General features: G+C 44.8%; 1 protein-coding gene across 1 annotated transcript in view; it reads right to left on the bottom strand.

The window, feature by feature from the left end:
• DMBX1 (diencephalon/mesencephalon homeobox 1) overlaps positions 1–329 on the bottom strand; it is a 36,184-nt gene extending 35,855 nt beyond the window's left edge. The window contains exon 1 of the mRNA XM_026665663.2: positions 152–329. The gene's annotated coding sequence lies outside the window, so the exon portion shown is untranslated. The remainder of the gene's footprint in view (positions 1–151) is intronic.
• Between the last annotated feature and the right edge of the window lie 12,175 nt (positions 330–12,504).

Genomic DNA, 12,504 nt, shown 5'->3' on the forward strand with positions numbered 1-12,504 from the left:
AAAACCGCTCGACCCAATCCTGTCAAACGCGCGCACGCCTCTTCAACGAGAGAAGCAAAGCCCCGGGCAAAGTTTGGAGCGCCCGGGAGGCCTTTCCGGGCGCTCCAAGCAGAGGGAGGAGCAAGGCGGGGGGACCCAACGGCCGTCGTACCTTTCGAGAGGATGCTTCTGTCTTGGTGGGACGGTTGCAGAAGCCGCCGCCGGCCTTGAGGGAGGCAGCCCTCTTCTCGCTCGGGAGTGTGCGGAGCGTCCAGCGCGGGACTCGAGAGCGCTCGCTTTACTCCAAGTCTCCTCCTGCCGGGCTCTAGATCTTGCAAAGCTGCCATCTACTGGGCGGGGAGGCGGATTCAGGAAGGATTTTTAAAAGGAGCCTTCACCATAAACCTGGGAGCTCCCCTACAAGATGTTCAGTGGCTCTTCCCCACGTCAATCAAAAGAGAGGCTTTGCTGATCGCCCCCTCCCCGGCCCGCCACGTCTCCCTGCCTCCTCCTCCTCCTCCTCCCTCCCTCCCTCGCTCTCTCCCTCCCTCCCTCCCTTCCAATAGCAATTTAAGCGCTTCTCCCGCTCGCTCCAGTCCTTTATTCCAAGGCTAGTCAGGTGTTAAAAAGTCTAATTGAATCTCTGGCCGATCATAATAGCAAAGCAGGCTGGCGGGGTCGAATTGGAAGCAGTGGAAAGAGGAAAAAGGGGTCGCATTAGTGCTTTAATGAGTAATGGATCCACGCCCCTAAGAGAGCCAAAGGGGGGGGGGGACAGAAAGAGACTAATCCCTCCGCGGCGCTTCGTCTTGGTTTGTATCCTAAGGATGGTGAGGCCGATAAAGAGGTGCCTGCAAAGATCAACAGCGGATCGCCGCCGACAGTTGGGACGCCCCCCCCCACCCGAAAGTAAAGGAGGGGGAAAAGTCCTACCTGGACTTAGCCCTGAACTTGGAATATTCGCAGAGTTTTATGACGCCTTTCCTTTCGGGGGAGGCCAAAGTCCAAAGTTCACCCTTCACACTTGTCGCGTCTGGAAGGCTTTCCACGCGACGCCCGCACAGGTCTCCAGGCGAAAATCCCTTAGCTCAAGAGGTCTCCCAACTTGGCAACTTTAAAGACTTGTGGACTTCAACTCCCAGAATAGCTGGCTGGAGAATTCTGGGAGTTGAAGTCCACATGTCTTAAGTTTGGGCCAAGTTTGGGGACCCCTGATTAGTTTCACACGCATCCCACCCACGCACCTCAAATCTCGTTGCCCAACTATGACTTGGATCCCGAGAACCGCCCCGTCTTTTGGGGTGCTACTCCACAGAATTACGGACTTCTGAAATCACCTCTTCACTGGGTACCCAACCCAGGACAGGAACACATCCTCTTCCCGTCCAGTTTGATTTTTTTTTTTTTATTATCCTGATTGCTGAGGAACCTTAGATATCCAAACTAAGCCTCCCCTCACCACACCACACACGCTTGGCGGGGTATTTTTTTTTTTTTAAAAAAAGAGCAGAGCTTTTGGGTCATTTTTTAAACACGACGACTTGCAGTCTTATCCGTTGCTTGTGACGGCATCATTTTCATGGGATCTAAAGCTGAAATCCTACCCCCCCTCACCCACCCATCCCAGTTTACCCGGGCATAGAGCTTTCTAAACTGAGTTTATTTCTAAATAGACGCGTTAAAATTCCCCTTCGCCAAATAAATAAATCTACGGGAGCCTTACTACAGTTAACGAAGTGAAAAAAGCGTAGGTGACTTCAGAGAACGTTAACCCTTGCCGCGGTGTGTGTGTGTGTGTCTGTGTGCGAAGACCGCGGGTGGGCTTAAGACTTGATTCCTAAATAATCCGGTGGATTAAAAGGAAGGAAAAAGTAGGCGTGATGCAGACATAACAGTTTTAGTATTTCCTTTAATTTCTGCTACTATTCTCTCTCTCTCTCTCTCTCTCTCTCTCTCTCACACACACACACACACACACAATATCTCTCTGAGGCAGCCCAAGAGATAGCTTTTGGCAGACCTTAACTGCACCGTTGGTTTTATTTGCTTTTCGGCTCTGCCATGCCTTTGCAGTTGTTGAAATCCTTTGCAGGATGCCAAGGTTTTCTCTTTTATTTTCTCTTTTGCTTTTTTTCTTTTTCTTTAGACTTCTTTCCCATCCCAGAAGGATTTAGGGTGGGATTGGGAGGACAAGACGCCATTTCAGGTTCCAAAACACCCTGTTTTAAAATGACTGCGGATAAGAGGATTAAAACAATAATACCCTTCTCTTCTTAAGGGTTTTCTCCCCCTCCTCTAGGAAAGATTTCTTCTCCCAGAGCAAAACCGTTTAGGCAGGAATTAAGGGAAGAAGACAGTCAAAAAAAAAGGGGGGGAGAGAGAGAGGGAGAGAGAAAGAGGAAAAAGAGAAGCTCATATAGCCATCTGCAATGCCTCTTGACTTTCTCTATACACAAACACAGAGAGAGACACGCGCGCGCGCGCACCTTCATATATGGTGCAGGGCAAATGGTTTGCTGAGCTAGCGGGCAGGAAGGAACTTCTAAATACAAGTTTTGGAGAGGGAAAAACCCGGACACCGGGAATATCCCTTCCGAGTACAGCAAAAAATCTTGAAATACCTTCCCACTGAACAAGGTAAAACAGGAGGTTCACCTGGAACAGCCCGTTCCAGTTTGCGCCCTCCAGATGCGCCGGGCTGACTTAAGGGCAATGGGAGGTGTAGTCCGACGCGTCTAGAGGGCACCAAACCGGACGACGTGTGTGTGTGTGTGTGTGTTTTCTTTCTTCGCCCCACTTTTTCCGTTCGGAAAAGCTCTTATATCACCTGGGCCAAGCTGCCTAGTTGTGACGTGGGGCAGGGACTCTGTTTCTAACCTGAGATGAACTCAGGAAGTTGGTGAGAAAGCTTCTTCCAGAAGTCACTTGACAGGCGCCCATTTGGCCTGCTAAAGTATTTCACCCCCACTCACCCCCAGTGTGTGTGCCCAGCACCGATCTCTACTTGCTGGGGACTCGGGGAAATGCTCTGACATTATGGGGTGGCGGCCCTTCTGGCTCCCCGCCCCGAAGTAGTGAGCGCAGCGTCCAGGAGAGGTCGAGCGCCGGCGGAGAGCCAGCCCAGCGGAAAAAGCAGCTTTTGCGGGTTTTTCCCTCGCCCGCCTTCTGTTTTGTGGGCCGCCCTCTCCGGGTTGGGAAGGAGGCGATAGACCTCCGTGGTCCTTTGCCTTTAGGCCCTGCGGCACTTGCCCGCAAACCTGTAGCTTCTCCGGGGGCGTGGAAGCAGGAAATCTGGCGCAGAGAAAGTGCTGGCGGCCCTTTAACCGGGCAGAAGCGCAGCGGGGGGAGGCGGCGGCGGCGGCGGCAAATGGGTTCCCCCAAAAAGTTTAAAAGCCGCTCAAGGGCTCCGTCCGTCCATGAACGTGAACTTCCTCAAGTCTGTGGACCGACCGCCCTGCAACGGGCTCTGGGCACCCCGCGCTCGGTTTTGTAAAGCGCCAGAGTGGCCATCCGAGAAAGGGAGAGGGAAATCTGATTTTGCTGATCGACCTCTCTCGCTCTCGCTCTCTCTCGCTCTCTTTTAACCCTGTTTTAAAACAAGCGATTGATTAATGATAAATCTATTGCGATTCTCACGTGCGGACGGGATGAACGCGTCGCACAGTTTATAAGCGGGGTGGTAGTGAAGGTGCCGGCTGCGGTTTGGTAAATACATTCCCAGAGGGAATGGGACAGAATTTTTATTTTCTTTCAATCCGGTTTAATTTTCTTCTTTCCGAACCTTACTAAAATTACGTTTAGGTGACTTGATCGTTGGCTTTGGTTCCGTCGGGCAAGGATCCCTTGCCACGCCACGCATGGAAGTCAATTCAGGTCGTTAAAGTTCAATTTTAAATATTTTCCCCCTGGCGCTTCAGTGTTTTAAATCGGCTTTCCCTGAATTGCTGTTTACCTGCTAAGTAGATTTATAAACATACATGTCTAACATTTATAGCGTTGATGTTACATAAACTGTCCACCACAACTTCATTTTTAACGTTAACGTTTAAATGAACCACATACTTGTCTATTAAATAAGAAGCAACATTTAGATGTTATTTTTATTGTTTCATCTGAATTCAGATGTTCAAACATCTGGAAGTGGATGAGAAAGGTGATCCTAGAAGTGCCTTCCTCCAACCTGTGTTAGACTACAACTCCCATCATCCCTCTCTGGAGATGATGGGAATGCTAGTCAGAAGGAGTGTATGGGAGTGAAGGAAAAGATACTGTCAATTATTTTGAAATCAGATTGACACTTCCTTAACAAATGTAAAATTTCCTTAATGCTATTGTTTCTTTTCACGATTTTTTAAATATTTCACTGGAACAGGAAAAATAAACAGTTGACCTATTAGATCTTTCTCACTTATTGACTTTGTGATTGTGTGTGTGTGTGTTAATTTCGTTTAAGAAACCAGAAGCTAAAGTATTCCTTCTCATTTTCTCACTCTTTTTATTTTTTATTTTGCAAAACTCTAGAATCCTACTTCTCATTTCTTTTTCCCCTTCGTATGACAGACTGGTATATAAATCTTGAATTCAAATGCACCAACCGACCCGTTTAAATTGGGAAACAGCTTTTCTATATCCTTACAGCCAAGACAGTAAAAGTAAGGGGGGGGGTGGGGGGAGGGAAGAGAAGAATCCAAACTATCCAAGCTACCAGAAGATGCATAAAGTCACCCCTATATTCTAATGATAACAAGGACTTAAAAATGGCTACTTAACCAAATCAATACATCGCCATTGCCTTCTCTTTTTTCCCCCTCTTCTTTTCCTAATGGGGCGTCGGTTTTTTTTTTTTAATGGCTCGAAATGTCTCCCCCCTCCGCCCCACACCACACACATTGTCCATTACTTTGTCCCCTATGCCAACTGCATTCGTGTGAGACTGAAAGGGGATTAACTTGTGAACTTTTAAAAATCAGAACTTAAATGAGAGGCGAATCTAGGCCACCGCTCATTGTGGGAACCGTTTCTTAAGCAATTAAAGCGAGAAGAAATTCCTCTCAGCCTTTTTCCTTAAAGCTGCTTTCTGAAGGATTTAAGGAGGACTAATGTCCAGTCCATCAAGGCAGATTTAAATTGCACAGTGATATAGAAAATCTCCGCTTGCTGTTATTTAAAGGGGCACTATCACCGTTTCTATAAGACCCTTGACATTGTTTCTTTAATCTTGTTTATAAACTTAAACAGATTTTAAAAGTTCCCCATCCCTCCTCTCCCTCCCTCCTTCCCATGAATTCATTGAAAACATATTTGATGCCGGATTTCAAAAGAAACCGGAGCAGGCTGAGTTTTAAGGATTTTCTGATGAAAAGTATGAAGTGGCTTGCTGCTGTCGTTCAGGCTTGGATTCTCTCCCGCCCTCTCCTTTTGGAAAGTTATGAAAAAAAATTCCACAACTGTAGATGGGGGAGGACTTATTTTCTCTGCTATTCATCTCCCTATCTGTTTTTTTTTTAATGGGGAGGGCTTTTTTTTCTTCCTGGCTAAGGGTTCCTTTTACAATACCGCCATGTTCACTTTTAAACACCCTAAGGGCAGCAAGAGTTTTATCAGCCAAACCATCCTTTAAGAGTGGAGAGCGAAAGAAACGCTTGCTCTGCTTAACACGTATTTGGTGTTGGGTAATTAATATATTTGTTAGGCTTCTATACCCGGCTTTCTTCCGGGTATAACGCAAAAAAGAGCATTCCCATTTTCAATGTTAACCCAACAACAGCCCTGTAAAAGGACCCGCTGGCCCAGAGATGCCCAGTGGCTAAAGGGGAACTTGAACCCGAATCTTTTGATGTGCCTCCAACATCCGTAATTATCAATCGTCATCAACTTGCTCATCTTCGGCTAATAAAAGTTCGCTGACCAATTATGTCTTTATTGGATGAATAATGGTCTTTGATTGACGTCCTTGGTCCGCATTCCAGGTTGATCTTAGCAGCCTAGAGCAAGGGTCTCCAACCTTGGCAACTTTAAGCCTGGAGGACTTCAACTCCCAGAATTCCCCAGCCAGCAAAGGCTTAAAGTTGCCAAGTTTTGGAGAGCCCTGGCCTAGAGAACGAGGAGTCTGCTTGGAGAAAAGCCCAGTTCCCTAGCCCTGACCTATTTGGGGGGGGGGGGGGAGAGAAGCCCTCTTAGGTTGAATGGGGCTTATATCCAGCTAAGTGGGGCTAGGACCCTTCCGAGCCCCGAATCAGATTGCGAGGCTCCTGGCCGTCATTAAAACAAAACAAAACAAAACAGGAGCCATGAAACGCGTTTAACAGAATAACAGGGGTTTGGAAGGGTTCTTGGAGGTCATCTAGTCCAACCCTCTTCGCTCGCTATTTCTGGTAAATGGATATGCAATTTCTTCTTAAAAAACCTTCCAGGGATTGGGCACCCACAAGTTCCGAAGGCAATTTGTTCCACTGCTTAATTGTTTTTCACTATTAGGAATTTTCTCCTTCCTTCTCGGTGGCTTCTCTCCTTGGTTAGTTTCCATCCGTTGCTTCTTGCGTCCTGCCTTCAGGCGCTTTGGGGAATAGGCTGACTCCCTCTTCTCTGTGGCAGCCCCACGTTTAATGGGAACCTGCTTCAAGGGCAGGAAGAAAAAGAAAGAAAAGAAAAGAAAAGAAAAGAAAGAAAAAGAAAGAAAGAAAGAAAGAAAGAAAGAAAGAAAGAAAGAAAGAAAGAAAGAAAGAAAGAGAAAGCCGGAGGCCCTTTTTCTCTAGTCGTCCGGTGGCCCGTGTTGGGGAGCGGGGAATCCCAGGTCTCCCTGCATCAACATGGAGCAGCGCAGGGTTGTCGGATCCTTTCCACACCCGGCCTGGAGAGGCTTCCTTTGACGGAAGGGCGCGCAAACCGGACGGACGGCGTCGTCTCCTCGGGCTGCGAATCACCGCCCCAGACGGAATCCAAGAAGCCCCCTTGCGCGGAAACCTTCAGGGAAGAAAACCAGGGAAGGAGAAGTGGGTGGGTGAGGGGGCGCACTGCATACACACCTTGCCCTCTCTCAAAGCTGGGGCGCTTAAGGCTAATTAATAGCCTTAATGAAATTTCGCCAAGGCGATAAATACATTAGGCCTGCAATCCTCCCGCCCCCACGAAAAAAAAAAGAGGGAGGGGAGGCTTTAGCCTCTTTGCCTCTATTCAAGGGTACTTCAACATCTGCTCATTTAAGGGCAATTAATCATTTTGATATATGGTTTAAAATTGACCGCTTCCAAGGGACTTTTTTTTTTTTTGACAAGAATAACAAAGCAATTTGCCAGAAGCCATCTTCTGGACATGTTATTAGCACAGATTTCATTTTAAAGAAGCCCCCCCCACCCCAAACCTTCTGTGGGGAAGGTACCTGCTTTAAAGGGCCAGCCTGTTCGCCCACTACTCGGCTGGCTCTGTTTCCCATCCTCTGATTCACTCCCCGAGCCTTCCTTCCTTCTCTACATGCCAAGAGCAACCGATGAACAGAAGGAAAAGAGAAGAGAAGAGAAAAACCCAGAAGATTAAAAAGAAAATTGGCACCTTCTCTGCTTTGTCTCAGATCTTATGATTTCTGTTTCCAAGGCAAGGTGATCTCAAGGTTGTGAGGTAAAAAGGGGACCTTCTGCTCTGTCTCATTCCTTGGCTCTCACACACAAAGAACTGTTCATTTCTATTTATTTTAGATGCTACTAAATTTTTAATACACCCCCCCCCCCCCACCATTGGCCATTCTTATTTAAAAGCACAGGGACCAAAGCATAATAATGCTGAAGTTTCAAAAAAAGCATTAATCTGAGAAAAGAAATGCCCCTTTTATGTATTATTTATATATATATAAACACAATACAGAAGCCTGTTGATGGCAGATGAGATTCTGCCTGAACGTTGCTACAACTTTAAAAGCACAACTATAATGATGTGGGAAAATACCCGAACAAAGCTGAATACCATACATGTAAGTACCCACAAAAACTTAAGCAAACACACACACACACACACACACACACACATTATACACACACACATACATACACGCACACATACACACACACACACACATTTGCATGCTATGTGAGGAAAACCCAGTGTAGAGCAGTGGTTAAGACATTGGATTAGAGCAGGGATCTTCAAACTTGACAGCTTTAAGACTTATGGACTTCAACTCCTAGTCATGTTAGCTCAGGAATTCTGGGAGTTGAGGTCAACAAGTCTTAAATTGCCAAATTTGAAGACCCTTAGATTAGAGCATGGGGATCCAGGTTTCAATTAAGTACTTAATTAATTCTAACTGCCTATCCCATATTGTCACTCATCGCTATGGAAATTCACCAGGTGACATTCTTTCTCAGGACCCAACCTACCTCACAGGGCTGTTGTGGGGGATATCTGGAGAAGATGCTGCTGCTAAGTGTCTGAAGGAAGGTAGGATCTCAATCAAACAAGCATCCATAATCCTTTCTGTGGGACTGAGAGGGATTCAACCTGCCACTTTATAGTGCTCAGGACTGCACTACGAAGCAAGGAGACATACAGTTTTTTTTGCTACCTTTTTCAGTGGAACAGAAGATTCAGACCTGTTTAAGCACAATGGCCTTTGTGACTAAAAACTGGTTCTCCAGAACTGGTCAGAACCTGCTGAATACCACCTCTGCTACAAGGTCCCTTCCAACTGTGATTATCTGTCAGATGTCTGTAAGGTCTTCAGATAAATAAAACCATACTCTCCTTTTAACAGCAGCGAGGAGGAGGTTGCCCTAATTCTGCATGACCAACAAACCCAGATTGTTGGGAATACTTAAAGCTGGGTGGACAAATTCCAAAAATTTAAAGTTGCACATTCCTTTAGCTTTACTTTATTTGAATGGGGCGCCACTTCTGAGGACAAACACATGCAATATGTTGTACAATGAATATTCAGGCATTGTGCAACAAAATGGATAGAGCATCTTGATATGTATCAAGTCACAGACATTGTAAGGTGGCAAATTGGGATAAAGTCAAAGATTGGGGGTGAGGGTTCGTTCTCCGAGCTTGTGGGTTGGTTTCCAAACATTTTGTTACCAGGCTAGGTAACATCTTCAGTGGAGTTTAGGGGATGTGAGTGTCAGTGTTCTTCTGTTTATAAGGGCTTCTAGTGTGGGTGTGTCAAGTGAGGGTCTTGTGATGAGTCAGCTGTGAGTCATTGGTGAGTCTTGTGATGGGTTTTGTGATAAGGAGATTGCATCAAGTCAGGGTCATTGGGAGGCGAACTGCTGGTGGAGTGATTGTGTAGGTTGGTTGAGAGTCAATGCTGTCTTCGGTTGGCTGTGCAGCTGATTTGGATTCTGATGGGTTTGTAGGCTGGTTGTAGGTTGGTGTGTCTGTTGATGGAGTCGCTTGTGAAGTGCCAGGTTCATGAGCATGGCAGGTGGTAGCATGGCCAGGGGTGGGATTCTACCAGTTCGCACCTATTCACTAGAACCAGTTGTTAACATTCTAAGCAGTTCGGAGAACCGATTGTTAGAAGAAATTACTGGCCTAATCCTGTAAGGAAGGCAGGAAGGAAACATTCTGGTGTTGCTTACAGAAACTGCCTCTCCTTATTATATTCTTGGCAGGACTAGACTTCCTGTCTCAGGAACTTCTCTGGATTTCCCCCCTCTCCTTTCTTGTACTTTGCTTGTGTGGAGTGACCATTCAAAGTTACAATGGCACTGAAAAAAGTGACTTATGACCATTTTTCACACTTATGACTGTTGCAGCATCCCCACACTCATGAGAGGCCAGGCGAGGAGATGCGTGCCTCGATGTGAGTGATATTGAGTTGGCCACACCCAGCCAATAACATGACCACCAAGCCATGTCCACCCAGTCACATGACCATCAAGCCACGCCCACCACCTAAGCCACACCCACAGAACCGGTTGTTAAAAATTTTGAATCCCACCCCTGAGCGTGGCCAATGATTTTTGTGTTGCTCCAATTGAACTGGTGCTGTTTGGTGTTGGTGTGGGTAGAGATTCAGGATTTGGGATTGTGACTGCTAGCTGGTGTTCATGGATTCTGGTTTTTAATTAACATGAAGTTTGTCTCATGTGGAATTGGTTGCAACGGTTACAGTTGATTTTGTAGATTATGTTGCTTCTTTCATCCTTTTGTATTTTGTCTTTGGTTCTGGATAATTCCTGGCCAAGTGTGGCTGTGGATTTCTGCGCTATTGTGTATGTAACTTGGAAAACGAACCCTCACCCTCATCCTAAACTGAACTACAGATATTTGTCACTATTGCAAAGTCAAAGATTCTCATGTCAGAAAGATTAGATAGGACTGGCCGTATATAATCTATATCAAGGGTCTCCAACCTTGGCAACTTTAAGCCTGGAGGACTTCAACTCCCAGAATTCCCCAGCCAGCAAAAAAAGCTGGCTGGGGAATTCTGGGAGTTGAAGTCCTCCAGGTTTAAAGTTGCCAAGGTTGGAGACCCCTGATCTATATCACCACTGAGTTTTACTAGGTCCTTCATCCTTTCCTAGATAGTTTTATTTAGTCATGTTTGTCACCAAAAAACCACAGAAGAGAAAGAAGTGTGCAAATGCATTTTTGAGTTACACTTATTGCTACATAAAAAAAAATAAGTTGCTGCACAAGAATTCCCACAGCCTTCATTTTTTGTCTACTTGCACCTACATTTACACATAACCCTTGATATTTTTCCTATGATGTAGTTATGATTCTTCAATTTTTTTCTCCCTTGAAACATATATCTAGAAATCATAGTATTATTTGTCTGATATGCACCAATAAAAAAGTAACTAAAGAATTTACCACTGAATAGCAAGTCAAACTGAATTACCCAAGAGCAGAAATGATGTACATGGAAAGTCACGTTTCATCATATATTCACTCATCTACTATGTGTAATATAATAAAGAACCTATAAAACACCTTTGTGCAGCACAAGAATTAATTACATCGCACATTGGTGGTTACTATCTATTTATGATGACATGAAAACTCATCATTTTTCAAAGGTTTTTTGAAATATGAATTTTGGGGAGCTCCTTGCATTAGCAGGTGCTGTCCTCCATGGTTACCCTTAACAACATTGCCTTTATATTTTAGAATAATTTTCCTTTGTACATGTGTTAATTTTAAAACATTTTTGTAATAATGTGTTTTAAGGCGCTGCTCCTCCACCACGTCAACTTATAAACAACTCTGGGATCCTTTTCATCTGAGTATAAATCAATAAATAGGTCCTGTTTTTGCGTTCAGTCCATAACAGTCTATTACAGCTGCAATAGCCATAATTTCATTTCTTAGTTTTGGGAGTTCTTATATCTTCCCCATCCCTGCTTTTTGATCATGTCTTGTCAAATAAAGAAGAAGAAAAAAAGGTCACCTTTGTTTTGCTTTAATGCATCTTAATAAAGATATCACGCAGAGATGCATGCCGTATTCTACTTTTGCCATGGATTAAGTTGACTATTAGGAACACAGTAGCTCAGGGACTAAGACGCTGAGCTTGTCGATCAGAAAAGTCGGCAGTTCGGTGGTTTGAATCCCTAGCACCGCATAACGTAGTGAGCTCCTGTTACTTGTCCCAGCTTCTGCCAACCTAGCAGTTCGAAAGCAGGTAAAAAAGCAAGTAGAAAAATAGGGACCACTTTGGGTGGGAAGGTAACAGCGCTCTGTGTGACTTTGGCATTTAGTCCTGCCAGCCACATGACCATGGAGACATCTTCGGACAGCGCTGGCTCTTCGGCTTTGTAATGGAGATGAGCACTGCCCCCTAGAACCGGAAATGACTGGCACGTATGTGCGAGGGGAACCTTTAGCTGTACCTTTAAGTTGACTATGATTACTATAATATGTGGCTGTTATTCTGAATAATCTTTTGTCATGTTTTGGAGGCCCTGCTTCTTTATTATATCATGGATCCCTTCTTTTTAGATGATTCTTTTTTCCATCAATGATGTAATGTTAGAGTTTAAAACACTCATTCTTCCCAGAAACCTGCTTGGTAAAAGTTTCTGGTTAAAAAAAAAAAAAAAGCTTTACTATTTCAACAAGTGCCAGAAAGTATACATCTCCTCTTATCAGAAAGTATTTATTATTATTTTTTGTTCTCTCCCTTTCTCTCTCAGCTGCATATAGCAATCTCTCTTTCTTGAACTAATAGAGTATAAAATGTATTTTACAACAGTTTTACCTACAGGTGACTTGCTCTTTATTACTGGATGTGGGCGAAAATCAATACTTCTGTAACTAGAAGATCATTTATTTTGTGAGTCTTTTCCAAGCATGTCTTAGGAGTGGGGCTGCGGCTAAGCTTGCAAAGCTATGATGAAGAATTATGTTGCTCTAGCTTAGTCTCCCTCCTGCTTCCAAGCTATTTATGGAATTAAATATGTGTGGATTTCCAGACCAAGTCTAGTGCATCACTTAGCTGGCTTTGTAATACTGTGGGGTTGGAAATTCCTTTTAACATGCTCCATTTTCTTAAAGGGTTGGGGAATCGACACATTAGAAACGGTG

This window comes from Notechis scutatus, chromosome 3, assembly GCF_049901735.1.
Source record: "Notechis scutatus isolate UNSWTSFEM ecotype Mainland chromosome 3, rNotScu1.2, whole genome shotgun sequence".
Lineage (NCBI taxonomy): Eukaryota > Metazoa > Chordata > Lepidosauria > Squamata > Elapidae > Notechis > Notechis scutatus.